Raw genomic sequence first — 19,106 nt, 5'->3', positions numbered from 1 at the left:
ATACAAAAATTAGCTGTGCGTGTCGGCGGGCGCCTATAATCCCAGCTACTTGAGGGACTGAGGCACGAGAATCATTTGAACCCAGGAGGTGGAGGTTGCAGTGAATGGAGATTGCGTCATTGCACTTCAGCCTGGGCAATAACAGCGAAACTCTGTCTCAAAAATAATAAATAAAAATAAATAAAAAATAAAAAAAATTGGACCATATTAGGGTCTCTTTCAGGCCATTACATATACTCCAGTAAGTTTTTAAGCTAAGCAGTTCTTAAGTTCCTATGTGAATCATAAAGCCAAAGTGCGCTCTTTCACAGTGATTACTGTTATACTGCCCAGTATGTTAAGCTTCTCATTTGATGCCAGGGAGAGTCTTACTTACTGAATAGAATCAGGCCAATTCATTACTTTTGCAGCATAACTTACAGTCTAATATTATAAAGGTTACTTTTGAAGTAAACTACATGAGAAGTTGAAATGTTCTTAAATATTTTCGCACTCTCAAATGATTTTTTTCAAAAGTGTTTTCATACAGTAGAACACCTATTCTAATGCAAAATTTTAAAAGAAAAAAAATGAGAATCCTCTCTAAAGGCTAATTCCTAAGAGGAAAAATGAAAAAACCCCAAAATGCTGTGTATGCACTTTTTCTAAAATTGCATTATTCCATATATACACAAGTTTTTTTCCATTGAATAGTATTAAAAATCCTCCGAGGTCCTATTTCTTCCTCTAAAAGTGGCCTGATTAGATATGCCTGCTTTTACATCAAGAATTGCTGTTATAAGCACTTAGAACCTGAGAGCCTTAACTTTCACCTTCAAAAATATCCTACTGTGAATCCAACTCAATGCTTCAGTGAACTTTCTTTTCCCTTTATCTGGTGCTACTTTTGCAGCGTTTCAATATGAATTAATTGTGGAGAGACATTATATCCCTTTATGGCATATCCCTCTTTCCTATAAGAGACTGATTTTTTGTTGTTGATTTTTATTTTTGGGGGGCTGAATATAGAAATTTTCACTTTAAAATTGCCTTAGGTAAAATAAAGTGATTTTGATATAAAGTAGGATATAATATTTAGTTCATTAGATGGAATCAAATAATAGTCATATGTGAGGAAACTACTATGTAGCTATTTATTTTGCTTGTCTGGTTATACCAAAAGTCTATTTAAAAGGCAGAGAAGATGAAAAAACCTTTTTTTATTTTTTTCAAAGAGACATTAGAGAAGAAATACAAAAGCTGACCTGCAGTTTTAAGCTAAAGCTATAAAAACTTCTGGTACATTTGCTCCATAAAGGAAATATTTTTCAATTCAAAGAAGGCATTATTTAGAAGGAAGAACAAAGTCAGTAGAGTCTGTAGGAGATACTCTATACTAGTAACCTAGTCACCATTATAAAAACATTCTGATTGAGCAATTACATTTATGGAATTGGTCCTTTGTACTATACCAGTCATTATATCTTCTTTGGGTTTTTATTTAATAAACCGCAAAACAGGAAACACAGAAAATGAAAAGAATCAGCTGGGCACAGTGACTCATGGGCCGGGCGTGGTGGCTCATGCCTGTAATTCCAGCACTTTGGGAGGCCGAGGTGGGCAGATCATCTGAGGTCAGGAGTTTGAGACCAGCCTGACCAACATGGAGAAACCCCGTCTCTACTAAAAATACACACACACACACACAAAACCAATTAGCCAGGTGTGGTGATGCACACCTGTAGCCCCAGCCACTCAGGAGGCTGAGGCAGGAGAATTGCTTGAACCTGGGAGCCGGAGGTTGTGGTGAGCCGAGATCATGCCATTGCACTCCAGCCTGGGCAACAAGAGCGAAACTCCATCTCAAGTAAAAAAACAAAATAAAACAACAAAAAAAGAAGAACAAAATGAAAAGAATCAGGAGCTACAAGCAGGAAATTTTCATTCTTTGAATGGAGGGGAACTGAGTACCATGATTAAGGTCTGAAGCTTAAGATGAGAATTGAAAAAGTGAAAGTGACTTTTAATTTTAAAAAATTATTATTAATCATTATTATTATTATTATTTGTAGGGACAGGGGTCTCACTGTGTTGCCCCGGCTGGTCTCTAACTCCTGGCATCAAATGATCCTCCTGCCTGGACCTCTCAAAGTGTTGGAATTACAGGAGGTCACCACCACACCCACCTGAAAGTGACATATTACTCTGATGGGTAAGTGCAATCAATCTCTTGTGATACTCACTTAAAAATGCAAATTCCTGCATCTCAACACAGACATACTCATTCAGAATCTCTTCAAAAAGGACCTAGGGACTTAAATTCCACCAAGTGGACTCTTATGTATGTTAACATTCAAGATTCAAATAAAGCCAATTTAGAGATTTAAAAAAATTACACAAAACCAATTGCCTGTTAATAATTAGTCTTCCTTCTAAGAACATTCTAAGAACAAGCTAAGCAGCAACTGATATCAGTAATATTTTTGTCTGAGTTGGCACTACTTTTTTTTGTTTTGTTTTGTTTTGAGACAGGGTATGGCTCTGCTACCCAGGCTAGAGTGCAGTGGCATGATCTCGGCTCACTGCAGCATCTGCCTCCCAGGCTTCAAGTCATACCCCCACCTCAGCCTCCTGAGTAACTGGGACTATAGCCACGCACCACCATGCCCGGCTAATTTTTGTATTTTTAGTAGAGACAGGGTTTTGCCATGTTGGCCAGGGTGGTCTCGAACTCTTGGCCTCAAGTTATCCACCCACCTCGGCCTCCCAAAGTGCTGGGATTAGAGGAGTGAGTTACCACACCCAGACCTACTATTTTTTACCTAAGTATTTAATCTCTTGTAAATCGTGCTCTAGATTTTACTTTTGTGCTTATTCATTTCTTAGGGAATACTCATTAAAACAAACACTCATTCAAGACTTTCTGAAATGGGAAAAGGTATAGTTGGCTAGGAGATCTGGATTCTGGAGCTAGCTTCAATCGTTTGATCTCTCTGGGCATTGGTTTTTCTTTTTTTTCTGTAAAATATGAATTTGGACTAGAGCAGGAGCTGTGAAGGCAATGTCAGCAAGCAGGATCGGCCTGTGTAATCCCATCAGAAGTAATGGGAGATGGGGCAACTGGAGAGAACTCATTGCATTTAAGGGGTGGCCACTGTTCAGCCCTAACCAAAGACTGCCATGCAAGAATTCAGGCCCACTGTCAGAAGAAGGTGGTGGGGGGAGGGAGACCATCAGGAAGAATAGCTAATGGATGCTGGGCTTAATACCTAGGTGATGGAATGATCTGTGCAGCAAAATACCACAGCACACGTTTACTTATGTAACCAACCTGCACATCCTACACATGTACCCCTGAACTCAAAATAAAATTTGAAGGAAAAAAAAAAAAAAAAGATTTTAGCCCAGAGTTGCCAGATTATCTAACTTTTCAAAGGAAGCTGGAAATCTTGTTTTTAATGTGAAGTCTCTTGATTGTTAAGTGGTTGAGACTATTGCAACGTATCTAACATATAGCATGGGCAAATACTTTAAGGAACAATTAAAACACTTTGCTTGGCTGGATTTCACCTGTGGGTGAATTTGTGGCCTTGTAACAACCTTTCTAGTTCTAAAATCTTACATATTTCTTACTTTTCTCAGCTCTTTAGATCTTATGTTACCATACTGGTGACTCTAGGTACCTGGAAACAGTGCAAGTAGTAACTTGGAGAAGCTAGTTACTTAGCATTCCTTTATAGATTTAGATTCTCATTCATTTTCAAAGGGACTATCCTGAGAAGGTATTCAGTAGAATCTGGCTGTGGAAACTTACATTGTCCATTCAAATTTAACATGTCACGACTAATGACTACATTTATACAAATGAGTTAAAATTAGACAGGACTAAAGTATCTAAGCAATCAGATTGCCCATGAGTCATTAAGTCTATCCTGTAAGTAGTAGGGCCTGTATTTCCATGTCATATATACCTGCAAGGGAGATAGGTAATTAGAACAAATAAACATTTCAGCTTTGTCTCACTCTTTTACAAACCATAAAGACTTAAGCAATTTCCCTTTATCTTTTTGCTATAATTCATTCAATATTTAAAGCTTTGGATTTTTTTTCCCCCCAAAGTTAAGTCAGTTTTAATTTGGCATGAAATTTTTTTTCTTTAATTTCCACTTTTATTTTAGATACAGGAGGTCTGTCTTAAATGTTAGATAAATTAATGCGATATTGCTGAATTTTAAAAAATAAGCCATTGAATAACTTATAAAACCTGGTTTGGTATACATATATGCAACATTGACACCCCATCTCCACACATACTTAAGTATGAAAGATTCAGTTCAGAAAGGTTCCTTGGGCTGTATATATAAATGTTTATTAGATTTCTGCCCCTTGTGTTAAACTATCCTTCGTCATGTTGATGTTCTGGAAAAGTTAGTAAGTTCCAGTTGGCATTTTATAAAATACTGACTCATTTGATATTTCCAGATTATCAAAGGCCTACGTGTTTATAGAAGAGTGTAATAACTCCTCCCCACCACCTTTTTGGAAGAGGTCAACTGACTGGGGATCTCTAAAGGTATATTGAGAACACACTTGGATTGTAGTGGGTGTCCTTGTTCTGTCACTAATCACAGGACTATGGGCAGGAAGACCTAGCATTTGTTGATTCTCTATGTGTCAGATGATTTATATGTGCATTGCTCCTAATCTCACAACCACTCTGCAAAGTAGCTATTTTGATTCTGATATTAAAGTTGAGAAAATTGAGGCTCAGAGATAGTAAGGGACTTGTCTGAGTGACTGAGCTGGGATCTGGTCCTAATTCTATATAGTTCCAAATCCATTTACTGTTCATTACTTCCTGGTGCCTGCCAGTGTAGCTGGGTGGAGAGAGGGTTGTCTGGACCCCAGTTTTCTCATCTGTAAAACATGAGATTGGACAAGATGATCTCTAAGGTCTGCTTGACTTCTAACACCCGATACTGATATTTTAGGGCTTTCTGCTATGGAGACTATGACTCATTCTTAAGCGAAATCCCCTTTGGATGTTTTCAGATATCTCCGATCCTGGCTGAGATTTTCAAACAGGATGTTGACAGATATACTTAATATTAATCTTGTCTCCTGTGGTATTTGGATTACTGCCAATTCTGTGTCACTCAAGACAATGGGGAGCACTATTTTCTCTGTTCTTTTATTTTCATACAAACCTACTCTATACTGTTTCTCTTCCTAACCCTGAGCTATGTGTTTCTATTTAACCAGCTCTTGCATTTAAAAATAAAATAAAATATTTATTTGCACATTTGGCCAACTATAACACAGATTTCTGAGTACTTTATTTAAATTCGTAATTATTCAATTTATCTCTAGAACAATGCCACATCTTCATAAAACTAGTCAACAACGAGAAAATGATGTCAGAGGACTGCACTGCCAGTTGCCAAGTGAACTATTAGAGCTCACGAAGATAAAATTTAAAATTCCTCCCACATCACCTACATACCTAAAATGTACATACACACTTCTGATTATAATGGAACCACATTTTGAACTCACATAGATTTTTTTTTTTTTTTTTTTTTTTTTGAGATGGAGTCTCACTCTGTCACCCAGGCTGGAGTGGAGTCACGCCATCTCGGCTCATTGCAAGCTCTGCCTCCCGGGTTCACGCCATTCTCCTGCCACAGCCTCCCGAGTAGCTGGGATTACAGGCGCCCGCCACCACACCCAGCTAATATTTTGTATTTTTAGTAGAGACGGGGTTTCACTCTATTAGCCAGGATGGTCTCAATCTCCTGACCTTGTGATCCGCCTGCCTCGGCCTCCCAAAGTGCTGGGATTACAGGCATGAGTCACTGCACCCGGCCTGAGTTCATATAGATTTTTTTAAAGGCATTTTCAATCCACGCTACAGCTCAACAAATGTCAGTATCTTAGATACTAAACCAGTTTCTCTATAAATTTAGAAATAACTACATCTGTATTTTTCTGTTCTGCTAGTTCCATCCAGGAGTTAATCTTCCTCATGTAATCAGAATTACATGGTAACAAAACAACAAACAACAGCACCTTAATTATCTCAGGATTGTCTACCTTTTCTTTTGAAATCATGTGCTTCTATGATGTTTAGTGTCTAATTTTAGGGCTTTCTCCACTGCTCCAAGTATATGCTAGCATCAGATAATTTACAATTTGATTATGACATAAGCACTTAACAATCTTCAATTGATAATTATTGTAACCAACATTCTTTATAGCCTCTCGGCTTTTTTAGGCTTAGTAATTTGTACAACATCTTTCATTTCCATTCCTGTTAATAGTACTCTGCTAAAAACCTAAAGTTTTCTGCCTGTCTTTATGCAAGGCAACAGTACTGGGTACTGTGGGAGGATACAAATATGCTGAAGATATATACCCTCAAAGAGCTTGTGGTCCAATGGGAAGAAATGGACAAAAATTGTTAGATAAGCTAAAAGATAGTAAATGCCATACATAAGAGCACTGTTAGTTGAATACCTTCATGTAGATGAAGTGGAAAGAAACAGAATGGGGTGGATTAAACAGCAAATGAGAGGGAGGTGAAGAAGTGAAGATACTGTGTGGAGATAATCTTTTCAATGTTGACCTTATTCTAAGGTGAGAGTGGGACAAAGAGACTGAGAAATGAGGCATCAAAGGAAGTTTTTGCAGAGATGTGGAATACCAACATGTTCCTATGCAGACAGTAATGAGCTAGTAAAGAGGAGTGTATGATGCATGCATAAGATAACGCAAATATGTACATCACTGGAAAGGTGAGAATGATGAGTCTGGAGCACTAGGTGGAACGAGAGACCTTGAAAGGGAGGAGGGATACTTTTTTCACTCTAACAAAAAGCAATCAGGAGAACACAAGTGAAGAAGCAAGAATTTAGATTTGGTAGCGGAAAGATAAAAGATAAGAATCCCTCACGGATGGCACGTGATGCTCAATGAGTCATAAGTAAGGTCATTTTTGGCTGGGCACAGTGATGCACACCTGTAATCCCAGCACTTTGGGAGGCCAAGGCAGATGGATCACCTGAGGTCAGGAGTTCAAGACCAGCCCGGCAAACATGGCAAAACACTGTCTCTAGTAAAAAATACAAAAATTAGCCAGGAGAGGTGGCAGGCACCCGTAATCTCAGCCACTTAGGAGGCTGAGAAAAGGAGAACTGCTTGAACCCGGGAGGCTGAGGTTGCAGTGAGCCGAGATTGCGCCACTGCACTCCAGTCTGGGCGACAGAGCAAGCCTCTGTCTCAAAACAAACACGTAAGGTCATTTTCCTGGGTGTACATACAGGGAATGAGGAGAGAAGTTTGAAGAGAAGTGTGAGGGTACAGAATAGTGAGAAAGCAATCTATGGGGAAAAAATCATGGCTGCTTTGCTGAGCAAAATTATATGCTCATCTGAGATCTATAACCACACAAACAAAGTGAGACCAACCAGGTAGCAGTGGAGAACAGAGATAGCTAGCTTCCACCAGATGTTTTGTTGGGCAAATGATGGAGACAGGGAATATGAGTATAAGAAAGGAAGTTTTAAGAAATAAATCTAGAAATACATGTTGAGGCCAGTTCATAGAGCGCCCTGAATGTCAGGCTAAAATATGTAAATTTTATTTCACAGGCAATGGGAATCCATGGAAGAATTTTTGACTATGAAAATGATGTTCCCAAAGCTATCTTCCTACATAATTAACCTGTCTTAAATGTAAAGCATTGAGTTGGTTAAAGAAAATAAATTATGAGACTATCTGCAAAGGACCAGAGATTAGATGAAGGTAAGCAACAGTGGACTTCAGCCAGACCACTGAAGGTTAAATTCCTAAGCCTTTTATTTATTATTTATTTATTTTTAAATGCAGGGTCTCTCACTGTCATTCTGTTGCCCAGGCTGGAGTGTAGTGGCATCTCAGAAGACCAATCTTAGGTTTTACAATAGTGATGCTTATCTATAGGAGTGACTGGAAAAGTCACAAAATCACATCTCACTGCAGCCTCGACCACCCAGGCTCAAGTGATCCTCCCATTTCAGCCTCCTGAGTAACTGAAACTATAAACATGCACCACCACACCCAGCTATTTTTTTTTTTTTAATTTTTATAGAAATGGTGTCTCACTATCCTGCTTAGTCTGGTCTCAAACCCTTGGGCTCAAGCCATCCTCCAGCTTGGCCACCCACAGTGCTGGGATTACAAGTGTGAGTCACCATACATGGACAAGAGATCTTGGTATCTGTGAGATCCAGATCAATTTGGTGGGAACATCAGACCACATAGGAGACAATACTAAGGACTGGACCAGAATTGGGCAGGGTATTACCTAAAAGAGCTGAAAGCAAACATCCATCAAGGGACATATTGATTAGTTAAGGAATGCAGTAAGAACCAGAAAAGTTACCTTGAATATTGGATCAAAAAAAAAATTATAAAACTGTTGACCAGTGGCATGGCCAGAAGAGGTCAGGAAGAGTTCAGAAAGAGGTGTGCAGAATAGACAGGTTCAAAGTAGTTGAAGGGATAGGCATGCCAACACAGGTGCCAGGTGCTGGCCCAGGGTGCTGACTAGGGTAGAGAGGCCAACCAATTTAAAAAGTAGAATAGAGGCTCAGCATGGTGGCTCATGCCTGTAATCCCAGCACTTTGGGAGACTGAGGTGGGTGGATCACCTGAGGTCAGGAGTTCAAGACCAGCCTGGCCAACAGGGTGAAACCTCATCTCTACTAAAAATACAAAAATTAGCTGGGCATGGTGGTGGGCACCTCTAATCCCAGCTACTTGGGAGGCTGAGGCAGGAGAATCGCTTGAATCCGGGAGGCAGAAGTTGCAGTGAGCCAAGATCACCCCACTGCACTCCAGCCTGGGTGACAAGAGCAAAACTCCGTCTCAAAAATAAAAAGCAAAAAACAGTAGAATAGAAAGGACTTTGGGATTAATGTTCAGTTCAGTTTTACAGGATTGGCCAACTTAGTGATAAAGCTCTGATTTGAACACTGAGCTCTAGATTACAAGCCCTCTAAATACATGTGCCATCTATATGAGTTGAGCTCATGAAATGAAAAGTCATAACATAACACAGTTAGAGATAAGTCAAAATCAGTCTAATAATGTGGTCGCCTGATGAGTTCTTTCTGCCCACTGCTCAAAGCCAATTCACTGAGATTGTGATGTTTCAGTAAAGAAAGAGTTTAATTAGTGCTAGGCTAGCCACACGGAAGAGTTATTACTCAAATCAGCCTCTCCAAGAACTCAGAGGCTAAGGTTTTTATGGATAATTTGGTAGGCAGGGGGCTAGAGAATAGATGCTGCTGATTGGTTGGGGATGAAATCAAAGGGGTGTGGCAAGTGGTCCTTGTGTGCTGAGTCTGCCTCCAGGTGGGGGTCACAGGACCAGTTGACTCATGAATGATGGATCCAGGTGGGGTTCGTTGGTTGCCAGAATGCAGAAATCTGTAAAACATCTCAAAAGGCCAATCATACGTTTTATAATAGTAATGTTATCTACAGGGGTAACTGGGATAGTCACAAGTCTTGTGACTTCTAGTCACATGACTCCTGAGCAGCAACGGATTATAGAAAGGCAGGTCCTTCACATAATCCTAATCTCGTGGTCTTTCATTAGTCTTACAAAGATGATTTCAGTCTGTGTATAAGGAGGGGATTAGTTCTAGCGAGGCTATTATCATCCTTGCCTTCAAGTTAAACCAGAGGTGTCCAATTTTTTGGCTTCCTTGGGCCACACTGGAAGAATTGTCTTGGGCCACACATAAAATACACTAACAGTAACAATAGCTGATTAGCAAAAAAAAAAAAAAAAAAAAAAAAAAGAAAAGAAAAGAAAAGAAAATTGCAAAAATGTCTCATAGTTTTAAGAAAGTTTATGAATTTGTGTTGGGCCACATTCAAAATCATCGTAGGCTGCCACATGCAGCCTGCGGGACATGGTTAGCTTGGCCTATACCCAGGAATGAGCAAGAATGCCAGCCTATGAGGCTAAAAGCAAGATGGAGTCACCCATGCTAGATTTCTCTGGATCTCATAATCTTTGGAAAAGCGGTTTCCATCTTTCAAACCAATCTCAGGATTTGATAATCTTCTTAAACCTGGGAACCAGCAGCTGTCTAGGGATCCCATGAATATTACCGGCAATCTGAAAGTACAATCTGTTCCCTGGGAAATCTACCACTCAGATTCCTTTACATATTTTCATTTCGTAAGCAAATTCTCTTTGTCACTTCATGATTAATAAATATATTAATTTAATTAGATCCCATTTGTCAATTTTGGCTTTTGTTGCCGTTGCTGTTGGTGTTTCAGACATGAAGTCCTTGCCCATGCCTATGTCCTGAATGGTATTACCTACGTTTTCTTCTAGGGTTTTTATGGTTTTAGGTCTAACATTTAAGTCTCTAATCCATCTTGAATTAATTTTCGTATAAGGAGTAAGGAAAGGATACAGTTTCAGCTTTCTACTTATGGCTAGCCAATTTTCCCAGCACCATTTATTAAATAGGGAATCCTTTCCCCATTTCTTGTTTCTCTCAGGTTTGTCAAAGATCAGATGGCTGTAGATGTGTGGTATTCTTTCTGAGGGCTCTGTTCTGTTCCATTGGTCTATATCTCTGTTTTGGTACCAGTACCATGCTGTTTTGGTTACTATAGCCCTGTAGTATAGTTTGAAGTCAGATAGCGTGATGCCTCCAGCTGTGTTCTTTAGGCTTAGGATTGTCTTGGCAAAGCGGGGTCTTTTTCGGTTCCATATGAACTTTAAAGCAGTTTTTTCCAATTCTGTGAAGAAAGCATTGGTAGCTTAATGGGGATGGCATTGAATCTATAAATTACTTTGGGCAGTATGGCCATTTTCACAATATTGATTCTTCCTATCCATGAGCATGGTATGTTCTTTCATTTGTTTTTGTCCTCTTTTATTTCACTGAGCAGTGGTTTGCAGTTCTCCTTGAAGAGATCCTTTACATTCCTTGTAAGTTGGATTCCTAGGTATTTTATTCTCTTTGAAGCAATTGTGAATGGAAGTTCATTCATGATTTGGCTCTCTGTTTGTCTGTTACTGTTGTATAAGCTTCTGCACAGCAAAAGAAACTACCATCAGAGTGAACAGGAAACCTACAGAATGGGAGAAAAGTTTTGCAATCTACTCATCTGACAAAGGGCTAATATCCAGAACCTACAAAGAACTCAAACAAATTTACAAGAAAAAAGCAAACAACCCCATCAAAAAGTGAGCAAAGGATATGAACAGACATTTCTCAAAAGAAGGCATTCATACATCCAACAGACACATGAAAAAATGCTCATCATCACTTGCCATCAGAGAAATGCAAATCAAAACCACAATGAGATACCATCTCATACCAGCTAGAATGGCAATCATTAAAAAGTCAGGAAACTACAGGTGCTGGAGAGGATGTGGAGAAATAGGAACACTTTTACACTGTTGGTGGGATTATAAACTCTCAACCATTGTGGAAAACAGTATGGCGATTCCTCAAGCATCTAGAACTAGAAATACCATTTGACCCAGCCATCCCATTACTGGGTATATACCCAAAGGATTATAAATTATGCTACTATAAAGACACATGCACACGTATGTTTATTGCGGCAGTATTCACAATAGCAAAGACTTGGAATCAACCCAAATGTCCATCAGTGACAGACTGGATTAAGAAAATGTGGCACATATATGCCACGGAATACTATGCAACCATAAAAAAGGATGAGCTCGTGTCCTTTGTAGGGACATGGATGCAGCTGGAAACCATCATTCTCAGCAAACTATCACAAGAACAGAAAATTAACACCGCATGTTCTCACTCATAGGTGGGAATTGAACAATGAGATCACTTGGACACAGGAAGGGGAACATCACACACTGGGGCCTATTATGGGGAGGGGATGGGGGGAGGGGGGAGGGATGGCATTGGGAGTTATACCTGATGTAAATGACGAGTTGATGGGTGCTGACAAGTTGATGGGTGCAGCACACCAACATGGCACATGTATACATATGTAACAAACCTGCACGTTGCGCACATGTACCCTAGAACTTAAAGTATAATAAAAAAAGAAAAGAAAAAAAAAAGCATATTAAGCAACACCCCACAAAGACACAGTTCCATTAAGGTTTATTCAATATCCATCTATCCAACATCTTATGACTATCAAGCATCAGGCACTGAGATAGGCCATGAATACAAAGAGAAATAAGACATTATCTTCGTTTCCCTTCAAGAAACCTACAGTACATTGATAAAAAATGAAAAGCAAAAAGATATCTATAATAGATATTCTGATTGTCATATGCATAAGGTTTATGGGTGTATAATTCATGCAGAGGTCAGGAAAAGGATGGGAGGTGGTAGTGGTGATGGAGACAGTCACAAAAGACTTCCTTTAAGAAAGATCTGAAGACAAAGCAGATGGGGTGGAAGTAAGGGTTAGGACAATCTAGAAAGAGGAAATAATGTGACGCCTGCAGGTACAGAGCAGAGTGATGCCTTGGGGGAGAATTCCCTGTAGTTGCATAATGGCTAGAGCTACTACTATCACATTTCTCTTTTTTTTGTTTGTTTTCTTTGAGACAGAGTTTCACTCTTGTTACTCAGGCTAGAGTGCAATGGTGCGATCTCAGTTTACTGCAACCTCCACCTGCCTCAGCCTCCCAAGTAGCTGGGATTACAGGCACGCACCACCATGCTGGCTAATTTTGTATTTTTAGTAGAGATGGGGTTTCACTATGTTGGTCAGGCTGGTCTCGAGCTCCTGGCCTCAGGTGATCCGCCTACCTCGGCCTCCCCAAGTGCAGGGATTACAGGGGTAAGCCACTGCCACCGGCCTTACATTTCAGTTAGGTTTGGATTTTGCTCATTGCATGTGGATTTTAATTCTTTAGTATATTTATTTATTTTGTTTTCCCCTTCCTTGATTCGAAGTTCAATCAAGATTTTTTTCACTCTTGCTTAATTTTCATAAACACTTAATTTTAAAAGAGTTTTTACTATAATGGATGCATGTAATAAACCCAGGAATAATACAAATAAAATTTAACCAAGACAGAAATAGACATGTGGTGGGTCACGCGTGTAATTGCAGCATTTTGGGAGGCCAAGGTGGGTGGATCACCTGAGGTCAGGATTTGGAGACCAGCCTGGTCAACATGGTGAAACCCCGTCTCTACTAAAACTAAAAAAATTAGCAGGGCGTGGTGGCGGGCTCCTGTAAGCCCAGCTGCTGGGGAGGCTGAGGCAGGAGAATTGCTTGAACCTCGGAGGCAGAGGTTACAGTGAGCCAATACGGTGCCACTGCACTCCAGCCTGGGGACAGAGCAAGACTCTGTCTCAAAAAAAAAAAAAAAAAAAAAAAAAAAAAAAAAAAAAAAGAAAGAAGAAAAAGAAATATACATGAGAAATAAATCATTTAAAAGGGATAAGAGTGTTTACTTATTTATTGCCTTAGATTAAATTAACCAAAATGAAAGCTGACATAATTGAGGCAATAGAAGACTGATAGATCAGTTTTCTTCAGGAATGTTTTCAAAGGATGAAAGCTTTTTTTATACAATATAAATGAAAGCATTCAGCAGCATGTGCTCATGAAAAAGGAAAAAAGAAAACCTCAAACCAGTTTCCATTCCCATAAGCATTTATTCTGATGTGAATTCTTAGCATCTTGATACTGCTTTATTGATGAATAAATTAAGGTAATTTATTTTGTTTGCCATTATTTCCACATACGAATCTTTGTTTAGAACCCACAGCTTCTGCTAAATAAATTATCTCCCTTTGGCTTCAGATCAAAAACAACCTCAAAAGAAGGTCATCTTTGCTGAAATTCAATTATTGACTCTCTCTTGGGACTTACAAGTAAAAGTTATGGCTATGAAAAAGAAAAGATTAGCCCCTTGTATCTGGAAATTTTGTTTATAGCATCAAGATAGATGGATTATATAAGTTCTAGTTTAAATACTTTGTCTTCTTCTGCTACAATTAATAAAACTAAGCACTGATTCTCACATTCAGAGTAGTCAGCTGTATATTTCCCTCAATTTCTTTGACAATCTCTTAGATTTGTGGAGTTAAGCACATTCTATTAAAAGTATATTCAATTCTAACTTTTGCTTCTATGACTATGTGACACTTAGTGGTTAACATCCATAAATGAGAACAGTAAATAAACATGGCATTTCCATACTCGCATCCAATCCTATTTGAATTAGAAGTAGAGTGATACTAGATCTAGTATTCAGGAGCATGGTCCTCACTTCAAATATCTTTGAGTATGAATATAAATTTATATGTCAGAATTTATCCCAAGTGATGTCCTGACTTTTTTTTTTTCTGTTTTTGTTTTTTGTTTGTTTGTTTTTGAGACGGAGTATCACTTTGTTGTCCAGGCTGGAGTGCAATGGCGTGATCTTGGCTCCCTGCAACCATTGTGTCCCAGGTTCAAGTGATTCTCCTGCCTCAGCTACTGAGTAGCTGGGACCGCACCAACCACCATGCCTGGCTATTTTCTGTATTTTTAGTGGAGGCATAGTTTCACCATGTTGGCCAGGCTGGTCTCAAACTCCTGACTTCAAGTGATCCACCCATCTTGTTCTCCCAAGGTGTTGGGATTACAGGTGTGAGCCACCATCCCTGGCTGTCCTAACTTTCAGATCTAACAATATGATCACAATAGATATATAAAGTATTAAAATTTGAAAATTAAAAATAAGTATTTTAAAGGAGTTCTTATGTTAAAAGCTTGTTAATCTTTAAAAAATAGTAAATAAGCATTATGAATTAATTAATGCTATACATAATTTAAAATGAAAATGAATAATGTCTGGCTGTGGCAAAACCTTACAAACATGAAATAAAAGCATATTGAAAGTTAACTACATTTTGTCAGAAATTTTCCAGAGGTTTTGGCACTCATCCAAAGTTACAAAAACCTATTTACTCTGAACAGCCATCAAAATTGTTCTGGTCAGCAGGGATAAAGGGACTGGAAGGCATTGTCAAATAGGTTGACATATTGTGAGTCAACTTAGAGGATGATACGTTTGTGTGAAGTCAGAATCCTATTATAGACAGCCTAGTGTGATAAAAACTTTTGCTATCCTATTGCCTTATAAATTTGGGGATTTTTTATTTTTTTTATTTTTTTGAGATGAGTCTCTCTTTGTCACCCAGGCTGGAGTGCAGTGGCGTGATCTCAGCTCACTGCAACCTCCACCTCCCGGGTTCAAGTGATCCTCATGCCTCAGCCTCCAGAGTAGCTGGGATTACAGGCCTGCGCCACCATACCCAGCTAAATTTTGTATTTTTGGTAGAGACAGGGTTTCCCCATGTTGGCCAGGCTGGTCTCAAACTCCCTACCTTAAGTGATCCGCCTGCCTCGGGCTCCCAAAGTGCTGGGATTATAGGCGTGAGCCACCGCACCCAGCCTTTTTAAGAGTTAAGATAATACAGATTATAACATAGTGATTCTATAGAAGCTAAGTTTTATCCCCTTGATCTGTCTTGTAAGTACTTGTTCTGCCTTTGAGGACTGGTAACAATTCTTGTTTTCTTTCATTCCTGAAGCATACATGTATTTCTCTTGTCATCTCTCTTTGCATCCTTTCCTTTCCTTGGCCTCAGCAATCTACCTTTTTGAGTTACAATAAATTTACAGTTGACCCTTGAAAAACACAGTGGTTAAGGTTGCTGACCTCCTGCACAGTTAAAAATTCACATATAACTTTTGACTCCCCCAAAACTGAACTACTAATAGCCTGCTGTTGACTAGAAGCTTTACTGATAACATAAACAGCAGGTTAACACAAATTTTATGTTATATGTATCATATACTGTATTCTTGTAATACAGCAATCTAGAGAAAAGAAAATGTTATTCAGAAAATTATAAGGAAGAGAAAACATATTGACTATCCATTAAGCAGAAAAATGCATCCAATATCTTCATCTTCAGCATCTGAGGAGGAGGAGGAAGAGAAAGGGTTGGTCTTGTCATCTCAGGGGTGGCAGAGGCAGAAGGAAATCTGGGTGTAAGTGGACCAGCACAATTCAAACATATGTTGTTCAAGGGTTGACAGTATAATAATGCAAGTTCAGTCTGTGGCTGGGCTCCTCCTTCCTTTGTTTTCCAAGTTCTATTCAAAGTTCTCTAGAATAGGAACGGGGCTCCTTACTTATTCACCAGGAAAGCCATGGAAAAAAAGTAGCCCCTGGAACATGTCTTGACCATATTTATGGAGCAGATGCTCTATCAGTGTGCCCAGATTCAGATGATAACTTGGCATAGCAGGACTTCCAGGTCTTAGTGGAAAATTGGGGAGTCAGGGGACATTTATAGCCACAGTTTCTGGGATTAAGAAAAGCATGTGCAGAAGAGCAGTAACATTTTCAGTCTTGCCAGACCCATTTCCTATGCTTGGCTGAGTTAATAATATACTTTTCTGGGATCCAACTGCATACAAGGCAACTAAGGAAAAATGAATGCTGTTCCTCTCACATTTTTTCTTTTTAATTATATGTTCTTTGGCAAATATCAAATTATGGCTTTATTTAATTGAGGAATTTAGACGCATAGTAGGGTAATCTGGTCCAAGCCAGTGTATCTTTAGAATACCATAGTAAATTACCATATGCACATAGATTACCATAATGCACGGAGGTATATGTCTAATATACATATTAGATACATATAACATTATCCCACTGGCCAGAAATAAATCCTGTGCCTTCAAACAGAAGTCTCCTTCTTGTCCAGCAGAATTTGGTTTTGTGCATCCTTTCTAAATTTGATTTGATGAGCTCAAGCTCCCTAAAAATATCTACTCTTTCCTCCAAATGTATTCATATGACCAACGTAGCTAATCTCTATCCTTAACCTCCTATCAGGAAACACTGAGTTACTAAATAAAATAATAGTGAGGTTTCTGGGGAGTGACAGGAGAGAACACCATTCACTTTTTCTTTGTCAACAAGTGGTTTATACCAGGGACAGCTGCTCCACTATTGACAGCTGGCTGACAATTGTTTGCAACCCCAAAGTCTCCAATTCAGCTTATGTTGACAAATTGATGTCCATCTGCTGATGTTTGACAAAGGAGTGCCCAAGACTGTTCTGCAAATATCCTGGAAGGAAGTATCTTCCTCCCCTGCTCCAGTCTGAGCTATTTAGCAGCATTCCCAAGCAGTACATGCCCTTCAGGTAATCAGAGCAATCTCTGTAGCTAAGAAGGAAACCTTTGAAATTGATCAAGCTCCAATTCCCTCGTGCCTTGTCTGACATTTAGCTGGTGCTTGCCTCTCTGGATACAGAGGCAAGAAGACTTTTTTTTTTTAAACAAACAAACAAAAAGTACCATTCCTAAGGAATGGACAGAAGGAAGGGAACACCATTTCCTGATAATGGTCTAATTCCAAAATTAGTCTTATAAACAAAGGAGGGAGGGGACCTTGACATCATTGAATTCCCACAGCTGGTGTAGTTAGAAAACACTGGACCCCAACCAAAAATTTCAGAGTAGATCTTTTTGCCCTTTGTTAATTACAAAATAAACAGATTTCCAGACCTCTCACAAAGCAAGGACCTAAATAAGTAGTGTAAAAATGAGAGGGAGAAAAAAAAAGAGAAATTGTGTACCTTCCTGACAAGATAAAACAGTGGATAGTTCTCTTCTCCAAGTTTGTAAGGTTTAACTAAAAACAGTTTAGAAGGCACGGTGAGAGGTGTATTTTGTCTTCTATCCAAAAGTTTCCTCATCTTCTTTTATCTGATAACACTCCCTAGCCCTTCACCTCTGGCACATGACTCAGGTGTGGTCCAGGATCATATCCCATTGCCTTGGCTGCAGTAATTGATCTAAGGAGTAAGAAAGTGATATGAGCGGGGGCAATCAAATTCCTTCTCTGAGATTTCTTTGTAGACTGTGAGAAGGAAGCTCTGTTACCTGGAGTGGGGTGTGAATTAATGTTCTTTGATTGCAAGCACTATAAACCAGTGTTAACTACCTAAAGAAAAAAAAAGAATTTATGGTAATGACATAAGATAGCTTTCTGTATTTTTTTTTTTTTTTTTTTTTGAGATGTAGTCTCTTCCCTCTTCTTTCAGTAACAGAAATCATGCCTCTGTTACTGAAAGAAGGGGGAAGTGGTTCTGAGCAGAAATAGTAAATGTTCACTATAGAGTGTTACTGGACAGCCAAGGGATCCTTTCCCTTTCTGTGCCTGCAGTAGTCTACATGGGATCAACAGGCAAGGAGGGGCCACCGGAGCAGTCTAGAAAGCCTGCGGTTCAGCCTCCTTACCAGCCTGAAGGGCTCATACATCCCTTTCCTTGAACTAGTTTCATTTTAGTTTCTGTCACTTGCAACCAACAAAGTCCTGATCAATGCTTAGTTTTTATCTCAGTGCTGTTTAAGCCTATAGGTCTCTAAAATGACATTTTGAAAATCACAATCACACTAAATTTGTACATATTGAATTAGGCCACAGCCTTCAGCTGAAAGAAGTAACATTTCTTGGGATCTTCTGTGCAATAAATCTCTAAGCTCTGCAGGGACTCCTGAAACAGATGCTTATCCTTGTGGGAACTTCTGAAATCAGGAAGAAGACTTTGGTTTAGGGGTATAGTGGCTCTATTTCAGGAAAATACTTTCAGTGGACAAAGTTAGAGATAACCAACAGGCAATCTCTGAATGAGACCTATAGATTTTTTAATATTTAACTTTTTAGTTAAATATAAGCTATTTTTATGAAGCAAATATTAAAACTCCTTAGGAATTTATCATATTTAGAAAGTACACCTTTAGTTGATCACTCCTATGCTCTCTTATTTTTTCCTGCTGTTAATTGCTGGTGTGTATTGGTCTAAATGTAAAATATCCCACCTTGGAGTAGCTTCTGTATCTGAAAATTCAGTGATAGTGCTGTAAAAGTAAATTCCTTCCTGCAAATCCTGGGGTAATGATTCCTGTGGGGGAGACATCTCTTGTCATTTTGCGTCCAGAATTGGTGGGTTCTTTTTCTCACTGACTTCAAGAATAAAGCTGTGGACCCTCACGGTGAGTGTTATAGTTCTTAAAGATGGTAT

The sequence above is a fragment of the Macaca mulatta genome, chromosome 6, assembly GCF_049350105.2.
Source record: "Macaca mulatta isolate MMU2019108-1 chromosome 6, T2T-MMU8v2.0, whole genome shotgun sequence".
Classification (NCBI taxonomy): Eukaryota; Metazoa; Chordata; class Mammalia; order Primates; family Cercopithecidae; genus Macaca; species Macaca mulatta.
Note: the sequence above shows the minus strand (reverse complement) of the source record.